The sequence below is a fragment of the Artibeus jamaicensis genome, unplaced genomic scaffold, assembly GCF_021234435.1.
Source record: "Artibeus jamaicensis isolate MK-2021 breed Jamaican fruit bat unplaced genomic scaffold, CSHL_Jam_final scaffold_847, whole genome shotgun sequence".
In the NCBI taxonomy this organism is placed as follows: Eukaryota; Metazoa; Chordata; class Mammalia; order Chiroptera; family Phyllostomidae; genus Artibeus; species Artibeus jamaicensis.
Genome location: NW_026522057.1, coordinates 13,548,652 through 13,570,186, shown reverse-complemented (window position 1 = coordinate 13,570,186; position 21,535 = coordinate 13,548,652). Strand labels below are relative to the sequence as shown.

The 21,535-nt window shown below is 38.0% G+C and overlaps 1 protein-coding gene across 5 annotated transcripts in view; it reads left to right on the top strand.

Moving 5' to 3' along the window:
* The window catches only part of EPB41 (erythrocyte membrane protein band 4.1), a 171,506-nt gene that overhangs the window by 26,392 nt on the left and 123,579 nt on the right, over positions 1-21,535 (top strand). Inside the window, exon 1 of one of the 5 annotated variants that reach the window (XM_053660413.1) lies at positions 17,012-17,032. The exons of the other annotated variants lie outside the window; for them this stretch is intronic. The gene's annotated coding sequence lies outside the window, so the exon portion shown is untranslated. Of the gene's footprint in view, positions 1-17,011; positions 17,033-21,535 lie in introns of those variants that run through there. 5 annotated transcript variants of the gene reach the window in all.

Sequence of the window (21,535 nt, the reverse complement as noted above, 5' to 3'; positions counted from 1 at the left end):
GAAACCAAGGTCTGCCCATAACTGTGTAAGTGAGCTGGAGACGGACAGAGGCTGGACAACAGCCGTGGAGGGAGCTTGGGAGCAGATTGTCCAAGCAGAGCAGAGCTGTGAGATGAACGCAAGCCTACCTGGCTGCTTGGATACAACCGCCTAAGAGACCCTGCACCAAAGGCAGCCGGCTAAGCCAGGCCTGAATTTCTGACCCGTAGAGACCGAGAGAATGAGTTTGTTGGTTTACGCCACCACGTTTTGGGGGTAATGTGTTGTACAACCATAAATAACTAATACACCTACCATTTATTAATTTAATAACTGCTTATCGATTGTCTGCTGTTACCAGATGCTGTGCTAAGTGCATTGGGACATGCATTGAATAAAGTTATCTGATAATAAAATGAAGAATAGAAATACCTGCTTTTGTGGAGCTTACATTTTAGTGGGAGAGGACAAATAATAAACAAGTATACCAGCCGGGGATAAAACATAAGATTTTAGTGAAGATCAGGGAAAGTAGGATGAGGGGACAGAGAGTGAGGGAGGTGGGTTGGATAGTTTCCTTCGAGTGGTCAGAGACGCCCTTCCGGATGAGGCGACTTCTTGAGCAGAGTCCTGCCTGGTATTTGGAGAAGCGTATTTCGGGCAGAAGAACAACATGCACAGAGGTGAGGCATGTTTAGAGCGATTGAGAAACACTAAGCAAGCTGGCATGATGGGATTGAAATGACCTAGGGGAAAGCAGCAGGAGTTGAGTTCAGAGGAGTTGTGGTTGGGGAAACAGCAGTTTGAGGAGGAGGGCCTTGTTGGCCAAGTTCCAGACTTTGCATTTTTTTCTGAGACAGGAATTTTTGACAGGATTTTGAGCAGAGCAATGGCATGATCATTTAATACATGTTAATTGATTATTCATCATGAGCAGGACCCTGGAGTATATGGGAATGCAGGAATATATAAGGGGTGACCCCTGTGCTAAAGAAGTTGGATGATCTAGCATTAGTAGAGATGACTGGGCGTGCACAAAATACTTAGGGATAGACATGCCTGTCACAGAAAGACGTGTAGTTATGGGAAAGGACAGAGTGAAACTTGGATTAAAGTTCTGGCTCTTCTACTTGGTTTAACACATTTCAGCCACTATTTATTGGGTGGTATTATGTGCCAGTTAAATAAAAATGCTAGTATTTACTCATGATTTATTATGAGCCAAGCCCTGTGCTGTGTGCTTTTAGGTGTGACATAGGTGTTGAAGGTGTGGACTCCAGGGCTAGAAAGCCTGGTTTTTAATTCCAGTTGTGCCAGTCTGTAGCTGCTGACTCTAGGCAAGTTGTGTACAATAACTTCTGTACTTCAGTTTACCCATATAACATGGGGATGATAAAAATAGTTACCTTTTAAGGTTGTATGGTGATTAAATGAATTAATATATGTGAAGTATTTAGAATAGTGTCTGGCACCAGATAAATGTTATCCATTATTTTTGCATTTAAACCTCCATACAAACCCATGAAGTCAGTGTGATTAATTCTATTTTCCATTTTAAGTAGTATGTTCCGTTTTAAGTAGTATGTTAAAATTTAAATAACTTATCCTAAGTTACACAGTTTTCTGAACTTTACTGAAAATGTCCATGAGCAAGTGGGAAAGCAGAGATCTGGATGCAGGCCTTCTGCCAAAGCTAATGGTTTCTTTTTCTTAAAAAAAATATTGATTGATTGATTGATTTTAGAGAAGGTGAGAGAGAGAGACAGACAGACAGACAAGCAGACACATTGATTTGTTGCTTCACTTATTTATGCATTCATTGGTTGCTGTTTGTATGTGCCCTGACCAGAGATCAAACCTTCAACCTTTGCATATTGGGACTGCACTCTAACCAACTGAGCTACCTGGCCAGAGCCCAAGCTAGTGATTTCTTACTGATTGTGGTCTTGTGAAAGTGCTATTCTATACCTCAGTTTCCTCTTCTGTAAAATGAGGATAATACCCACATCACACAGAACACATGGTAATAACAAACAAAAATAAACCTTGCAGTGTGCCTGTCACATACAAATAATAAATAAATGGTAGTTCCCTTTACCCTTTGATAAAATCTGACCTCATGGAGATAGGAGAGAACAATCTTTGATTAGGAACGATAATTTTTGCATCTTGACCCCTACCTTTTTCTTCTTAAATTGGTTATTTATACATCTAAATGATTATTATATATGAATAAATATAACTAAATAAAATATACTATGTGGTTTCGTCTAGTGGTGATCTTTGGATTTGATTCAGACTTACACATAACAGTTTTAAGCCTGTGTCTAAAGACCCATTTCACAGCAGCTCTGGCTTCACAGTTTCATTTTCCGGGTTGGTAGGGCTTGGTCACGTGGTTGATGTTCCCATTGTTGCTTTTATCTTTTGCGGCAGATGTGAAAGTAAACATACAAGGTGAAAAACAGGAAGAGGTTTGGCTGATGCTCGTCGGGAGGGTGTTTTTGCAGGGGAACTTGCACACAGGCCACCTGAAAGCCGAAGTGCCTTGAATCCTTGTGAAGTAGCAGAAGATTTACTTTAAGACAATACCTTATTGTGTTAAATAAGAAAGCAAATAGATTTTGTAGTTTAATGAATTCATGACTTAGTATGTAGTTTTGCATTTAAACATATTGGAGAAGTGAGATAGTGTGTTCTCCTTTTTGTTTAAAACAGAGAACAGATATAGTATAACTTTTATAGTTGCCACAATTCTGGGTTCTTCTTACCTAGAGAATATTTTTTTTAAAAATAAATTTTATTTATCTTTAGAGGAGAAGGGAAGGAGAGAGGGAGAGAAATATCAATGTATGGTTGCTTCTTGTGCATCCCTTGCTGGAAACTGGCCTGCAGCCCAGGCATGTGCCCTGACTGGGAATCGAACCACGATCCTTTGTTTTGCAGGCCTGTGTTCAATCCACTGAGCTACGCCAGCCAGGGCTAGAGAATATTTTTTAGTAAGGAAATGTGGAGTGTTTTGTTATTGTTGGATATCTGTTCTAATATCGTTACACTTGAACTTTTTCAGAAGCTAACACTTAAGACAGCATTTTTCTTTTTCTTTTTTAAAAATCTTCTTCTGAGGATACGTTTATTGATTTTAAAGGGTGGGGAGAGGAAGAGAAAGAAAAGCATTGATGTGAGAGAGAAACATTGATCGGTTGCCTCCCGTATGAGCCCCAACCAGGCAGGGGTTGAATGGGCAACCTAGGTATGTGCCCTGACTGGAGATGGACCTGCAACCTTTGTTGTGTGGGGACAGTGTTCCAAATAACTGAGCCACATGGCCAGGGCAAGACGGCCTTCTTCTACATGCCTCTTGTCTTTGTTCCTAAGAAAGGGAATTAAAACATATCAAATGCTATCTGTATATCAGGTACCCCTCTCCATTTATGCTAAATGCATATATTAAAATACTTCCATCTTTGACATTCAGTCCACAATGAGCTGTTATACTTTGGCGAAATCCCTTCCTTTCCTTTCTTTTCCACCTTTCCTCTCCCACCCTCCCTCTCTTTCTACCTTCTTCCACCTTCTCTTCTTAAATAATTCTCTCCCATACTTTTCCTGAACAGTTTCCTATTTATAGTATTTCAGAGTCAATGTGATGTAGCAGCCAATAAGAATATGGATTCGGAATCAGATAGATCTGGGTTTACAGTAAGGTCCATCCTTGGAAGGAAAAAAACTGCATTCTATCTTAAAAAGTAAACGTCAAGATCTAGCATTGGCTTTAGAAGGAGGTGCTGCACGTGGGGTGGAATAGTTGGAGTTCACAGCGCTGACTGGTTCCCAAAGATTCTCCCATGGGGAATACCTTGCGGACATTAGGAGTGCTGCTGTCTCTTTACTTTTCTGTCCCAGAGGTGAGTCTTCTCTTAATACACCTGTTGTACACAGCTGAGGCCAGGCTGAAACATTTTGTATTTACTTTTACTAGAGACTCAGAGATACAAAAGGGAAATAAACACAAAGTTACAATTACGCTTCTGTGTAATCTGGCTCACAAGATAAAACTCCCCTTTAGCCCCTGGCTGGTGTGGCTCCTCAGCCTCCAGGGCTGAGTGCCAGCCTGTGAACCAAAAGATCATTGGTTCAATTCCCAGTCAGACCACCTGCCTGGGTTGCAAGCCAGGACCCCAGTTGGGGGAGTGCGAGAGGCAACTGATTGATGTATTTCTTGTACATTGCTGGGAAATTGCTAACCTAAGGTTATAACTGAGAGAGGACCCACCTCTTGCTTGTGATCAACACTATGTCTATATAGCCCTTAGGGGAGACCACAGTTACCCATACAATATCTAAATACTAATCACAGGAGAGAAACACAAACAATAGAGGGATTTGGGGTAGATGTGGGAGGGGGTAATCACTTACCTGAGATCATACAATCTCTGATCATAGCTCAGTAATTTTGTACAAAATACCTCTCAATAAACAAACATCCCCTTCCCATTCTTTGATTCTTAACAACATTTGATACCTAAGGAGCTATCCTTCAGTTTGTTGTAATTCTGTCTCAGAGTTTTGCTTGAGAAGATCCTAAGCACTTAATCAGGTCCAAAGTTTGGCTGAGGAGAGTGGAGATAAACACACCTTGGTGTGATCAAGCTGGAGCACCCGCTGCCCTAAGCTGGCTGAGTTTAAATGTTAATGGAGGAGTCCTTTGTATCAGACTGTTAATTCTGGAAGGTGATATAGAACTAGGCTACTGATACAAAGTTCCTGAGCTTGATTCTGAGATAGGAAAAGAGTAACCAGGTCAAAGACCTTTGTAGTCACAGCTCTGGTTTAGAGTCCTGGCTGACACTGATTAGCTGTGTGTATTTAGGCAAGTCACTTATCTACCCTGTTTCCCAGTTTCTTCATCTGTTTAACTTATGTAACATTTAAAACCATAAACTTACCTTTTAGAATTGCTGAAAAGATTAGAAATAACATATGCTGCCCTGGCTTGTGTGGCTTAGTGGATTGAGTGCCGGCCTGTAAACCAAACTGTTGCCGGTTTGATTCCCAGTCAGGGCACATGCCCGGGTTGAGGGCCAGGTCCCCAGTTGGGGGCATATGAGATGCAACCACACATTGATGTTTCTCTCCCTCTCTTTCACCTTCCCTTCCCCTCTCTCTAAAAGTAAATAAATAAAATCTTAAAAAAAAAGATGATACACGCTTAATGTAGTAGACACTTAATGAATAAGAAATTATTATTATTATTATTATTATTATTATTATTATTTTAAATGACATTTCTTTAAAATCCAGCTTGTAGATGACTTACATATGTTCTGACCTTGGCGTTTTTTTGACAACTGTATTAAGATATTAGTAATACAACATACAATTTACCCATTTAGAATGTGCAATTCATTGTTTTCTAGTATGTTCACAGGGTTTTGCAGTCATCACCTCAATCTAATTTTAGAACATTTTTCCCTCAAAAGAAATCCCACACCCGTTAGCAGTCAATCCCACTTTCCAGTCTTCAACCCCAGCACTAGGCAATCTATAGATTTGCCTATTCTGAATGTTTCACATAGATGAAAACATAATATGTGGCCTTTTGTAATTGGCTTATTTCACTTATGATAGCATTTTTAGGGTTTATCCATGTGGTAACATGTACCAATAGCTCATTCTTTTTTTTTTTAATTAAATATTTTATTGTTATTCTATTACAGTTGTTACAATTTTCCCCCTTTGCTCCCCTCCTCCCAGCCAACCCCTCACTCCTATAGTCATTCCCTTCCTGTTGTCCATGTCCGTGGGTCATTCATAGCTGGTTCCTTGCCTAGTCCCTTCCCCTTCTTTCCACCCTTATCCTTCTCCTTCCTCCCCTCTGGTCTCTGTTTGTCTGTTGCTTGTTTCCCTGCCTGTGGTTCTATTTTGCTCATTAGTTTATTTTACTCATTAGGTACCTATAATTAGGCAAGACCATATGGTATTTGTCTTTCACTGACTAGTTTATTTCACTTAGTATAATATTTTCCATTTCCATCCATGCTGTCTCAAAAGGTAGGAGTTCCTTCTTTCTTCCTGCTGTGTAGTATTCCATTGTGTAAATGTACCACAGTTTTTTGATCCATTCTTTTACTGGTGGGCACTGCTGTGAACATAGTGGTGCATAGGTTCTTTTGAATTGGTATTTTGGGATTCTTAGGGTGTATTCCCAGCAGGAAATTGCTGGGTCAAAAGGCAGATCCATTTTTAGTTTTTTGAGGAAATTCCATACTGTTTTCCACAGCGGCGGCACGAGTCTGCATTCCCACCAACAGTGCACTAGGGTTCCCTTTTCTCCACCTCCTCACCAGCACTTGTTTGTTGATTTGCTAATGATGGCCATTCTGACCCTTGTGAAATGGTATCTCATGTGGTTTTAATTTGCGTCTCTCTGATGGCTAGTGGTGTGGAGCATCTTTTTGTATGTCTGTGGGCCATCTGTATGTCCTTGGGGAAGGGTCTATTCAGGTCCTTTGCCCATTTTTTAATTGGCTTGTTTGACATCCTGGTGTTGAGTTGTAGGAGTTCCTTATATATTTTGGAGATGAAACCCTTGTTTGGGGTATCATTGACAAATATATTTTCCCATATGGTCAGTTCCCTTTTCATTTATCTGTGCAGAAGGTTTTCAATTTGATGTAGTTCCATTTGTTTATTTTTCCCCATTATTTCCCTTGCCCTAGGAGTATAGCGGTAAAAACATTGCTGAGTGGGATATCTGGAATTTTGCTGCCTATAGGACTTTTATGGTATCATGACTTATAATTACGTCTTTTTTCCATTTTGAGTTTATTCTGGTGTATGGTGTAAATTGGTGGTCTAGTTTCTTTTTTGTTGTTGTTGCATGTACCTGTCCAGTTTTCCCAACACCATTTATTTATTTTATATTTATTTATTTATTTACTTTTAAGATTTTATCTTTAGAGGGGAAGGAGAGAGGGAAACATCAATGTATGGTTGCCTCTAGGGCGTCCCCTGCTGGGAACTGGCCTGCAACCCAGGCATGTGCCCTGACTGGGAATCGAACCTCGATCCTCTGGTTTGCAGGCCCCCACTCAATCCACTGAACTACACCAACCAGGGCCCAACACCATTTACTGAAGAGGCTATTTTTACTCCATGGTATGCTTCTGATTCCTTTGTCAAATATTAATTGACCACAGAGACATGGGTTTATTTCTGGGCTGTCTATTCTGTTCCATTGATCTATGTGTCTGTATCAGACTGGCATTGATTACTGACATTGATCTTATGCCAGTACCAGACTGGTTTGATCACAGTGGTTTTATAGTATAGTTTGATATCAGGTATTGTGATCCCTACTACTTTGTTCTTCTTTCTCAAGATTGCTGAGGCTATTCAGGGTCTTTTTTAGTTCCATATAAATTTTTGAACTATTTACTCTATATCTGTGAAATATGCCATTGGTATTTTAATAGGGCTTACACTGAATCTATAGATTGCTTTGGGTAGTATGGACATTTTAATGATGTTAATTCTTCTAATCTGTGAACACAACATATGTTCCCATTTATTTGTATCTTCCTTAATTTCTTTCTTCTGTGTTCTGTAATTTTCCGAGTATACATCTTTTACCTCCTTGGTTGATTCCTAGGTACTTAATTTTGGTTGTTGTTATAATAGTTCATTCCTTTTTATTGCTGAATTATATTTTATTATATGGTTACACCACATTTCATTTATTCATTCATTAGCTGATGGATGTTTGGACTGCTCCCACTTTTTGACTGTTATGAATAATGCTGCTGTGAACATTAATCCACAAGTTTTTGTGTGAATGTGTTTTTATTTCTTCTGAGTATATGCCCAGGAGAGGTATTATTGGGTCATATGGTACCTCTGTTTAATTTTGAAGAACTTCCCTTGATTATTTTTTTAATCATTTTACTCTCTTGGATTCCATGGTCTCTCCTGTTTTCTGTCAGTTGTCGGCACTGTTAGTTACCAGTAGCTTTCCGATTATTTTTTATTATGTACTTACTGTTTAGCTGTATTCCATCCTGCCTAAATAAATCACCTCATTACAGATGAATCAGTTTTTCTGTTAGATATGCCACCTATCCATGAGATGTTCTTTTCCATTTTACCACCTTTCAGCACTGGTATTTCTTTCTGGCTAAAGTTCTAGCCTTGACTGGTGTGGCTCAGTTGGTTTGGTGTCGTCCTGCAAAGCAAAAGGTTGCTGGTTCCATTCCCAGTTAGGGCACGTGCCTGAGTTGTAGGTTTGGTCCCAGTAATGGCATGTACAACAGGCAACTGCTTGATGTTTCTCTCTCCTACCGATGTTTCTCTTCCTCCCTTCCTTCCCCTTTCTCAAGTAAGTAAGTAAATAAATAAATCAATACATATCTTTTAAAAAAGAAAAAATAAAGTTCTAAATAAAATTCTGCTGAAATTTGACCTGTGCCTTGGTATACTGTACCTGGTGATGAAAAACACCCAAGATCTGTGATAGAAGGAGAGACCTTTAAACAGGTGTTTAGTACAATGACATTAAAATTGCAAGGCAGGTTAAGTTATTTCACCAGTATTCAAAATGCTTACCAACAGGGACTTTTGAAAGAAAAAGAATACAACCCTGGCTGATGTGACTCGGTGCAGACTGAGTGCTGCCCTGCAAATCAAATCAAAGGGTCACCAGTTCAATTCCCAGTCAGGGCACATGCCTGGGTTGCAGGCCAGGTCCTCAGTAGAGGGTGCGTGAGAAGCAACTACACATTGATGTTTCTCTCCTCTTTCTCCCTTCCTTCCCTTCTCTCTAAAAATAAATAAATAAAATCTTAAAAAAGAAAGAATACAAAATTATGAATACAAAGTTAGAGAGGAAAAATATTTAGAGAGAAAATAAATCACAACAAATTACACATTTTAAAAAGCTGAAAAATAGCATAAGCACCATAGAATTGAGAAAAATAGCATGGCTTTTAAAAAAATTAATTAACTGCCTGTTGTACTGATGTAATTTTTTCTATATTTTTGGCTTCATACTCCTCCAAAGATTTTCATATTGTGATTTTTGTAATATTTTCTATAGAGACAGTAGAAAGATAATATAGATTATCTATATTCAGTCTTTGCTCTACCACGTGAACTTGGCAGTACAAATGAGGGCCCTGATGCTTAAGTTTTTCTAGTTTCATAGTAAATCTACCTTTGCACAGTAAATAATCTTAACATATTAACCAAGGGGTTATAATATGCATATTCTGTGTTCTAATCACGATTACAGTTGTTTATTATGTTACTTCATGTGAACCATTCTTTCTGGGATTAAATGTTCAATGATAAAGTTATTTACATACATTTCTATAGTCTCTTTCTTTCTAGGAGTGTGCAGTACTAATTATTCCTACTTGACAGCCAAAGGCTTTTTTCACCTCCTCCCACCCCTCCAAACGCAGACATCTTTCTTTCCCAGATGGTTTGTGCTAGTGTTAGTGTGGGGGTAAAAACAGACCAAGCCTAAATTGGGAATAGTCACGTATTTTTCAGCTTGAGATGTCTATTCTGTTCAGTTTCAGACTAAATAGTCTGTGTTTTTCAGGCCCTCAGCAAATTTACTCTTCCACGTCAAGTTTCATTATGTTTATCTCTTCTTCTGGTATTAGTGTAAGTCAAATACAGTTAGATTATTAAAAGACCATATGCTCTGCAAATCACTTAGAAATAAATTTGCCCTATGACAGTATGACCCTGGTATCTTCTGAATATTATTGGTTATTTACAGTTTTATTTTTGGAGTGACTTTCTGGAGGTCAAGGATTTACAAATAGGACAGAAAAATACGAGAAGCTAGTGAGAGTAGAAATCGTGTTTTCTCCAACGTGTATACTAACTACTGTTTTATAAACAAAAGTCTAGATATTTTGTTATATTTGACCTTTATTTATTTACTTTTAATTTTTTTAACAGATTTTTGTTTTAAAGATTTTTATTTATTTAAGTTTTAGAGAGGTGAAGGGAGGGAGAAAGAGAGGGAGAGAAACATTAATGTGTAGTTGCCTCTCGTGCACCCCCTACTGGGGACCTGACCCACAACCCAGGCATGTGCCCTGACTGGTAATTGAACCAGTGACCCTTTGGTTCGCAGACCTGCACATAATCCACAGAACCATAGCAGCCAGGGCCATTTTGTTATATTTTTAAATACCTTTGTTGACAATTTCAGTATGGAGAGCAGAATATAGTTAGATTTTGAGCTGAGTATATTTTGTATATTTAGTTTGTAAGTAGTTGAGTATTCAGTATTTTCCCAGTTTTTAAGAGCTACTACATCTTCTCATCCAAATTTAATTATAGGTATGGTAATTTACTTTGTAGTGCATTATTTTGCATAATATACTATATTTTAAAATTTAAATTAAAAAAATAAAAAATAATATAATTTCTAAATCACACTGAAAATGATCTGATCTGATATGTCCCAGTTGAACATATAAATGTTCTTTTGTTCCTTTTTAAAGAAAATATTTATTTATTTATTTTTAGAGAGAGGGGAAGGAAGGAAGAAAGAGGAGATAAACATTGGTGTGTGAGAGAAACATCAATCGGTTGCCTCTTGCACCTTCCCCAACTGGGCAGTGGCCTGCCACCTAGGCATGTGCCCTGATCAGGAATCGAACCAGTGACCTTTTGCTTTGTGGTACGATACTGAACTGACTGAGGCACACTGGTCAGGGCAAACTTTCTTTTGTATCTTTTGCACTTTAATCAATAAAAGGCAGCATCAGAAAATCATTTTGGATCAAAACACATTTGCTGTATTCATTATATTTGATGATGAATAAATTGCATCATTTTTCTGAGTCTATCTTGTCCTATTCAAAAATAAGGCAAGAAGTAAAGAAGATTTATTGAGTATCCTGTGCTGAGGACTTTACTAAGTATTTTTCCAGCAATCCCATGAGTCAGAGATGGTACTTTCCTTTAACAAAGCAGCAAACTGAGGCTGGGAGAGGTAAACTGACTGGTCGAAGATCATGCAGCTAATAACTGGGGGACTTAGACCTAAAACCTGGGTTTGGCTGACTTTGTTGGGTTAGTCAGAACTGATTTCCAGCATGCTGATTAGATTGGTGCTCCTGTTACGGGTGGAGTAGTGGTTGACTTTCATTCCATCCTATTCAGACTTTCACAAGTCATAATTTATTGCACTCTAAATTATTGAACTTCTACTGTGATGTTCTTATGCAACATTTTTGGGTAAAAGCATATTAACACCTCTATTTTGGTATTTCTTAACCCTTAATGTGCATGCAAATTACCTGAGGATCTTGTTAAAATGCAGATTCTCATACAATAGGCCTGGGCTGAGGCCTGGGATTCTGCAGTCTAACATACCCTAGGACATGTCAATTTCGATGGGCTGGGCAAGGCCCTGTTAAGTGAGAGAACAATTGTCCCCATTTTAAGACAGTAGAGAGGAGAGTGAGAGTCCAGGTGTGGAAGAGACAGCTGAGGCATTCTTGTTTTTTTCATACTTTTTGGCAAGGGTGACACTGAAAGTATACTGGTAACTTGTTATGATATTACTGGGTGTTGGTACTTTTTGTATTTATATATACTTAAGAAGTAGATGCAATCCCACTATAGCTGGAGAAAAATAAAGAGCTGAGATAATTCCTACTGTGTGATAGACCCTGCTTTGAACACTTTTCATTGAGATTTTCATCATTGATTTACTTTTTGGAATAAATAAACTTTAAAGAGTCAATTTTAACTGAATTATGAAGCTCTTAATGTATGGAACTAACTTTTTCCTACATAAACTAGTATCTTCTGCTTGATAAAAATACTTGACTAACTTAAATGTCTGTGCATTCCTTTACCTGTTTAGATGGAACTGTTACCATTAATACATAGCAATTTAATTTTCTCAAAATTGTGTGTTGGGGAAGAGGAAACACTTTGTGATTAGATTTTAACAGTTATTTAATTTTGAGATATAATTTATGGTGACATGTACAAATCTTTTCTTAAAAATTGTTTTTAGTTTATTAAGAGAGAAAGACATTGATTTGTTGTCCCACTTATTTATGCACCAGCCAGGGCATTGGATTCATTGGATCAAACCCTTGACCTTGATGTGTTGGGACAATGCTCTAACCAGCTGAGCCGCCCAGGGCAACATGCACAAATCTTAAAGTGAGCAGTGATTGTTGACAAGTGCATAAGACTTGCGTAACTCATATCTCTTATCAGACATAGAACATGATGAAGAATAGTTCTCAGACTCCAGTTTGCATTAGAATCTACAATGTAGAACCTTGCAAAGGTAGCACAGAAAGTTCTCATACCCTTCACTCAGCTTCCATAATCTTAACATCATTTGTAATCTCTGCACATTTACCAAGAGTAGGAGAATGACATTGGTACAATACTATTAATAACAGACTTTAGTTCAGTTTTCCATTTTCCTGTTGTTGTCTTTTCCTCCATTCCAGGCAGGATTCAGTATAGGGTACCATGTCAGGTACCCTAGTCTCTCCTAGTCTCTCCTTCAGTTTATGACTGTTTCTTAGTCTCTTGGCCTTTCATGGCCTTGAAACTTTCCAAGAGTACTGGCCAGGTATTTCATAGAAAGTCCCTTAATTTGAGTTTGTCTGACATTTTTCATGATTAGGTAAGTTGTACATTGAGAGGAATACCACAGACATGGTATATCCTTATCACACGACAGGGGATATATGATATTATTACTAGTTAATCAACTAGTATTGGTTAAGAGAGTATCTGCCAGGTTTCTCCACTATAAAGTTAACAATATTGTTCCTTTTAATTCTTGTACTAAAAGAATCAAGTCACTAAGTGCAGCTTACATTCAAGAGAATCTAATCCCATCTCCTAGAAAAGAGAATATGAAAGAATTAATAGATATGTGTTACAAGCACCACATAATTAATAAATATTTGGGGGAGATATTTTTGAAGTTATGCAATATCTTGTTTCTCTTTAAAGTTTCACAGACCACTTTAAAATTGATTATGGGCCCTGTCCCTGGAGTTTCTGATTCAGCAGGTCTGAAGTGGGGCCTGGGAATTCACATTTCTAACAATCCCGCGATGCCGGTCTGGGGATTTGAGAACTGCTTGTTCAGAACATTGTCTGGTAAAAAGAAGAAAATTTTACCTTTTGTAACAGTATGAATGGACCTGGAGAACATTATGCTAGATGAAATGGGCCAGTCAGAGGAAGGCACATACCATGTGCTTTCACTCATATGTGGACTCCGATGACCAAACTGAACTAACAAGGAAGATGGGGACAGACTCCTAGATGGAGAGCAGGATGACAGCTATGGCGGCGGGGAGGCGAGGAGGTGGGGGGACTGAGCAAAAAGGAAAAAGGACTTGTGGACGTGGGCAACAGTGTGGTGATTGCTGAGGGGAGGGAGCATAAGGGGACTGAACGGTAATGGAAAAAAAATACAACATATATTTTTTAAAAGAACATTATCTTAATCTCTGTGAGCACCCTCACATTCCTTCCCAGTTAATCTCTGCTCACTCACACCCTTCAGAAGGCAACCACTGGTCTTCTGATTTTTATGTAATTACTTTATAAACATACTGCATTTCTTTTTAGGAAAGCTTGATTGTGAAAATCCAAATATTTAAAAAGATAAACTAGGGAGAATTGATTCATGTCAAAAAAAGATTCCTTTTATTCTCTTCCAAAAATGTTTATACTTGTGTGTGACACATACTGCCTGCATCACTGTACCTGCATAGGACGTCTTTCCAACTGCAGTGTAAATTTCAGTGTGGAGACTTAGTCTCCTATTCCGTCATAGTCCTTGTAGCACCTAGAAATCTTAGACACGGTTAGTCCGTATGACTGATTGGTGGAGAGAAAAGCTGGGTTTTTTTGTTTGTTTATTTTTGTTTCCCTTGCTCCTATTATTGCTAAACTTTAAAATAGCCAGATGATTTGTTTTTTTTTAAAGATTTTATTTATTTATTTCTAGAGAGAGGGAAAGGGACGGAGAAAGAGAGGGGGAGAAGCATCATTGTGTGGTTGCCTCTCATGTGCCCCCAACTGGAGACCTGGCCCACATCCCACGCATGCACCCTGACTGGGAATTGAACCGCAGACCCTTTGGTTCACAGGCCCGCACTCAGTCCACTGAGCCACACCAGCCAAGGCAATGATTTCTCATTTACATTTCTCTTTGACTTTATTTTTAACCATATAGAAAAGCAGGTATGACAAATGGTAGATTCCTGATTCTCATCAGAGAGGTTATATGTTAAAACTGTGACCAGGACAGACTGGCTTTACTTTAGTGTGAATACATACTGAGAAACTCTGCTTTTTCCTTTATATTTCGTCTTCCTCTCTCTAAGGTTTTTCTCTATTTTTAGAGACTCTATACTACCTGAAGCAGTTGGATCTGAGATCTACATTTTCCAGCCCTAGCACCCACGTTCTGGTCTGTCTTTTCAGTGTCTGCGGGTTGACTCCACTCCACTTTTGTATGCTTTATGTCGTCACTTCTCTCCACTGTTTGTCTCTCTACTACCTTGTTCTTTGTTAGTCTCTATACTAGACATAAGGATTTCAGAGATGGACAAGATGCAATTCTTACCCTGAAGAAAACCACTGGTTAGAGTGAGAATAGCTCCGCAAGGAAAAATGCCCAGGGACTGCATGATTTGCAAATATTTTCTCCAATTCTGTGGGTTGTATTTTCACTTTCTTGATTGTGTCCTTGGGAGCACGAAAGTTTTTAATTTTGGTGAAGTCCAGTTAATCAAAAAACTTACTCATTGCTTGTGCTTTTGGTGTCGTACCTAAGAAACCACGGCTTAATCTAAGGTAATGGATATTTACACTGATGTTTCCTCCTAAGGGCTTTTAGTTTTACCTCTTACATTCATTCCTTTGATCCATTTTGAGTTAATTTTTTATGTGATGTGAGGCAGGAGTCCAAATCCATTCTTTTGCATGTCACAGCACTATTTCTAGTTTGGTTAACAATTATGTTTAATTTTGAGATAGAAAGTTATTCTGGTTCTAAATGTGGAAACCAAAATATCCAGAGATTGGCTGTCGTAGAGCCAAAAGAAAATATTTACAACTGTCTGACATGTGCTCTGCCAAGAAATATGTATTAGGATATTCAATGTGTTGCTTGATAAGAGAACGAAAGCATGACATTCACTTTTCTTCCTGGGGACTTTTCACGTCTGAAAGGCTTAATGATTTACCCATTACCCTGAAGTACGGGACATGAAAAGCACGTAGAAAATCACTAGAATTTCGGTTTTCAGGACATGTTTCACAGGTTTTGGTAGAATACCAAAGTGTGGAATCAAATTATAAGGAAGAATTAATTGTAGATGGTTATAAGCAGATTTTATTAGATGAATATCCTTTGAAGAAAGAACTGTGTTTAATGAATCTACACTGAGTTTTAAGAGGTACTTATCAAAAACTACCTAAGTCGTGCTATTCATTTATCAGCAGAGGTAGTTTTTCTGCAAAGAAGATCCATAGAAATAAATTACTTAAAATGCCTTTCCCCTTGATTTTAAAAGTAACAATTGTGGAGTTTTAAAAAATTTGGTGATAAAGTATAAAGACAAAACTAAAAATTACCCATAATTTTATCAAACAATAGTAACACTATAAACATTTTGATGGTATTACTTTTTGAACTTAATTTTTTTTCATTTGATGAGATATGAAGCGTTATGGATTTGATACCCCCAACCTCTCCCACTCTGATTCCATAGAGTTTCAGCCCTTGCTCTTACTTTGTTTCATTTTTAAATTCTAATAGGAATAGCAACTCAGTTTATTGGAAGAAAAGAGCCAAGAAAAGAAAAAGTTCCTCCTGTTTACATACGAGGAGTACAGGTTTCAACCCTGGTCAATGAAACAAACAATCTGATGTTATTTTGGTTAAAGTTTTCACAAAGCAGTTTCTTTGATTCTAAGGAGTAAAATCAAGATTTCAGAACTAATTTGTTCTTTTAATTTTATCTCTATTTTTAGACTTATTTATTTATTTTGTGGGAGAAGGGAAAGAAGGGAGAAAGAGAGAGAAAGATCAATGTGTGGTTGCCTCTCACACGCCCCCTACTGGGATACTGACTGGTAACTCAGGCAAGTGCCCTGACTGGGAATCGAACTGGTGACCCTCTAGTTTGCAGGCCAGCACTCAGTCCACTAAGCCACACCAGCCAGAGCTAAACTGATGATTTTTAAAGTAGCTATATCACCAACCCAACATATTGTAAATGAGAATAGGCAGAAGGTATCTTTTACATTGCAACATAGTATCACTCTGGTGTCATGAGTTTCATAACTAAAGGAAGAAAGATCTTGTGGATCAGTACAATCTATTAGGTATATGTATTTAATGTTCTGTTTTTCTTTCTTTTTAAAAAGATTTTATTTATTTTTAGAGAGAGAAGAAGGAGAAGAAGGGAGGGAGAAAGACAGGGAGAGAAACATCTACGTGCAAAGGAATCACTGATTGGTTACCTCTTGCACACCCCTGACTGGGGACCTGACTCACACCCAGGCATTGTGCCTTGGCTGGGAATCAAACTGGTGGCCTTTTCATTTGCAGGCTGGTGCTCAATCCACTGAGTCACACCAACCAGGGCTGGTTTTTTTTAAAGTTAGAAAATGAGGTAAAGTTATTGGGTTGATATGCATTGTAGGGTTATTATTAGAATACTCTATATATTGACATATTGTTAGAGTACTCTGTGTTCACATTCTAATCGTCTGCTGTAACAGGCAGGATTCCTAAAATAGGTTTGACAACAAAATTAGGAAATAAATTTGCTTTCAATGATACAAATCTTATTGGGCTGACTGATTTAGTTTGACATCTGAAATTAGTCAAGATTTGCCAGAGATGTTATAGTGGTGTTGATTAAATTAATATAATCTCATTTTGCTAGATAACCTCAGGCTGCTCTTCTACTTGAGAATCAGGCAGAGTGTCCATGGTGACTGTGACGGGAGAATGGACATGGTATGGTGTTGGGAAAATCTGCGTTTGAAGAAGATGAGTTTGTCTTTCAAATAGACATTGTGAATGAATGGAAGAATAAAAATGTGCCGACACAGATTTGGGTTGTTGATAGTGTGTAATATTTTATCACTTCATAAATATTTGTAGCTTTTTACTAGTGTATATAATACTTTATGCTTGAAGAGAACCTTAAAGTTTATCTATTTTAACTCCTCATTCAAAAGAGAAATCTCCTCTGCTGTCTCACCTACTTGTAGCCAGTTGAATTGGAACCTGGCAAAATGTGGACATTAGCAATTCAGGGTTACTAGGCCTGATGCAAAAATGTTGGCTATTTGCTGTTTTAGAGACCACTTTTCATTTTGGTCTGTTGACTTCCATTAGATGAAATTTTTGGATTTGTGTCATGTAAATAATTGTAACTTGAATAATACCTGATTAGAATTTTACTTGCAATAACAACTCCACCTTTTATTTCATTAAGGTAGTGACTGCATTTTGTTTTGTGCCTATACTTCCTCTTCTCCCCCGTAGTCAGCACATAATTTTGACTGATAAAAGTCAAGTAATGAAGATGTCTAGCTGGTTTAGATCTCAAAGGATGGTCCTAGAGTTTGCTGGCCTGGTTCCTGCTCTTCCATGTAGTCAGGACATTTCTAAGGGTGAATAGGTTGTTCATGAATACTTCAGGTGTTGGCATTTTTAATGTGGAATGAAGTAAACTCATACAAAAGGAGAGGCAGAGAAATCTATGTCATGGCTGGAAGGAAAGATCCTATGTATGGAAAGAATATGCAGAGTGTGGTGGAAAAACACGGGAGGTGCGGGGGCGTAGGTAATTATTCAGGACTGGGAATGGAGCAGCTGTGAGCGTGTACAAAAGGAAGGCCAAATTCACAGATAAGTGTAACTTCACACTCTTTGCTTAATTATGAATTTTAAATAGGCCTCTTAATCCCTCAAGGATGAATGGCTTTTATTTTGTTAGGTGCGTCTAGGGACTCTTCCAGTGTTTGCATGCCATGGAAAATGTAGTTAGTTATTTTAGATATTCCACAGAAGAGTTTGGACATCTTAATGTTTAATTTTATAAATATTTACATTCTTGTCAAATAGCAAAATTGTTTCAGATATTTCAGTATAATGACTAAAGTGCATTTTGGCTTGCTATAAATTAAAGTTATTTAATAATTTAAATTCTTTTTCATGTTCTTTTTAAACATTCCCCTGGTTCATTATAAAACATACTTGTGGAAATTGCCACATCTTAGCTTTTATACTAACATACTTGTAGAAATTATATTTTTGTCTCAAATCATGAGGAAATTTTATTTATTCAAGAGAAATTTGACATGTACTCTGAGAGAAAACAAAGCAAATCAACAGTTCTTGGAAAGCTGCTAAGGACAGTATAATAGTTATTTGTGTTAAGTGGTAAGAATTAGTTATTGAAACTGAAGCAGCAACTATTGGAGTGTAGCAAGAATGGAATTTGTTTTTTATTTATTTAAACCAGGACTTCAGTATCCTTATACACTCTTTTTATATGCTTATTAGGTGACATTTGATACATTAAAAGACCAAATGAAACATGAAATGTAATTTAGAAGGTATAATAAAGAAATGCCTATAAACCTACTATCCAACATTACCAGTTGGACATGACCAGTTCTATTAAATCTATCAGTGTTCCCCCCCCATCCATTTTCCTGCCCTCCCCTCAGGAATAACTGCTGCTGTACATTTTGTATTTTACATTTATTTAAAAGATAATTTTACTGTATAGCTATCCCTAGAACTATATCATTCAGTTTTGCTTGTTTATGTTATTGTATGTAATTGTAGTCGATTCACTTTTACTGTGGTGTAGTTTTCCATTGTGTAACTCTTCCACAGTGGTTCATTTCCTGATAGACATTGCAATGCTGCAATGAACATTACATTCTTGTACCTGTGTTCTTGTATGTGCGTGAGAGGTCTCCGTGTGTGTGTGTGTGTGTGTGTGTGTGTGTGTGTGTTGGATGTGTAGATGTGTATAAGCTATCAAAGTTTCTCCAGGGTAGATACTTATGAGTAGAATTGCTGGGTCATAGCGTATACATGTTCCCCTTACAGTGTCGTACTGGGTGTGGTACTGAGCATTAGAATTGAATAATCAGAGCAACCTTGACTACCAACAGTTTAATAAAAAAAACTGTGACATAGGGATGTTATGTGTCCAAGAAGCCTCATAGGTAGCAAGTTGTCTGAACAGGTTCAGATTCATGTTTAAGTTTAGAACCCGAACTTAATCAGTAAATTATTTTCCTTTCCTATGGTAAGTATCAATAGTCAGGTTTTAGATATAGTGTAACTGGGATGCTTGTTAGTGTGAATGCTCAAGTCATAGGTCTGTTTTAGAGAGTAAAATCTTTGTGTATATTAAATAAAAAACTTTCAGAGTCCCATGAAATTAGGGAACTAGTCTCTTAATTGTGCTCTGCCAGCCTCAACATATGGCCTCCATTCTGAAGGTCGAAAGATGGCTGCCTGCATCCCACTGAGCCATCTGCGTCCTAGGCAAGAAGGCAGTAGGGGGAAGGGTGGAAGGCCAAAGGGCAATGACTTCCATTTGTATCCCACTGGCAGACTCTTTATCTGTAAGGATAGCAGGGAAATGCAGCCTTTTAGTTGGGCACATTCTGCCCTTAATTATACAGGGATTTTGTTATCAAGAAAAAGAGAGAGACATCTTGGACAGGCACTGAGCAGTTTCTGCACATTTATATCAAGACCAAGTGAAGAGATACAACATTCTTCAGTTTACCAAGGATGGTGTTATAGTTGTTGGTTTGAAAAAAAATGTATTTGTCGATTTTAGAAAGAGAGAGGAAGGGGGAGAAGCAGTGATTTGTTGTTTCATTTATTTATTCATTCACTGGTTGTTTCTTGTATGTGCCTTGAGGGAGGATTGAACCCACAACCTTGAAATATTGGGATGATACTGTAACCAACTGAGCTACTCTGCCAGGGCCTACAGTTGTTGGCTTTTAATTATGTCGAACCTGATATCAGGTTGAACATTAGGTCGAATCACATGAAGTTTTATTTTTACATCATTCCAGTGTATTGGTGGTTAGAAATAGGGTAGGGACTGAACACAAAATAGGCTAAAAAAATGAAGTAATTTGCTATATGTTGGAGGAGTTGAAGGAAAAGACTGAAAGAAGTACAATAATAGAGTAGACACAAATCAATTAGAACAAATTTGAATGGGAGGATAACTTCTAAGAGGATGTGGTCTAGGCAGGCGGAAGTTGCCTAGAAAAAAGACACCAGTAGGCCTTGGTCAGGTGGCTCAGTTGGTTAGAGCATCACCCTGATGAGCCAAGGTTGTGAGTCCAATCCCTGGTCAGGGCACATACAAGAAGCAACCAATGAAAGCATAAATAAGCGGAACAATAAACTGATGTTTTTCTCTCTCAAATCTATAAATAACATTTTTTTAAATGAAAGAAGATACTGGTTTGTGGATTATTCCTTGAACCCAGGAGTTTTCAAATTAGGAAGTGATTTGGAAGTTAGTGTTATCTAACCTTTGAAGTCAACCCATGGAGAAACAGAGGTGACCTGTCTCCTTCCTGACGAGGACTCCTGAGAAAAAGATGTCTAGTTTATACTGGGGATACAAGCAAAGATAAGGGCAGAAGGAGAACAAGATTGTAGCCTGTGTTAAGTTGGGCCAAACTGAATTGTGTAAAGGGACTTATAATTTACCATGTAGTGTGGTAAAATAAAGTTTCTGCTGCCCCCAGAGCGGAGGGGCACCGTTTCTTCCCAGTTGTCAAAGTGACACATGCCCTTTGCGGTAAATCTGGGAAATGCAGAAAAGGAGGAAGAAAAACATCCTTCCACAAGGAGAAAGCCATTGTTATCTTGACTATATTTCTTAAATAGTATATTGTAAATATACTATATTGATACGATGGTGTTAGAGGATCAATTACTTGTAGTGTGTAAATTTTAGAGGGTAACTATTTCCAGGCAAGGGCTGCTATCTTGAAGGTTTTCTCTTGACAGTTTCTTATTTGTTAAATACATTTCTTGTGTAAATTAGGATGAAGGTAAAGATTTAACTTGCCTTTTCATGAAAGCACTGTGACAGATTTCATGCAGGACCTCAGCTGTGGTTTCTCTGTCAGCCCATTTAGGAAGAAGCTGATGGCATGGCTCAAGGGAAGGAAGCATATGTGTGCACACTAGAGCCATTTAATAACGCCTTGGGCGGCTGAGGTCGTCAACATAATTAGCTGTGCGGACCTAGACGCTGGGTGGGAAAATGCGGGCCATGTAGTTGTTTTCTCAGAGAATTAAAAATGCTTAAGAAAACTGAGCAGCTCATAAGAATGTACTTTAGCCATCTTGTTCCTTAAATTGCAAAGTATAGAATTTAGATTTGTGTTTTTAAGCTCTTAAAAGTGCTCAGTGGCTTCTTTCGAATATTTTCCCGATTTTAACATTTCA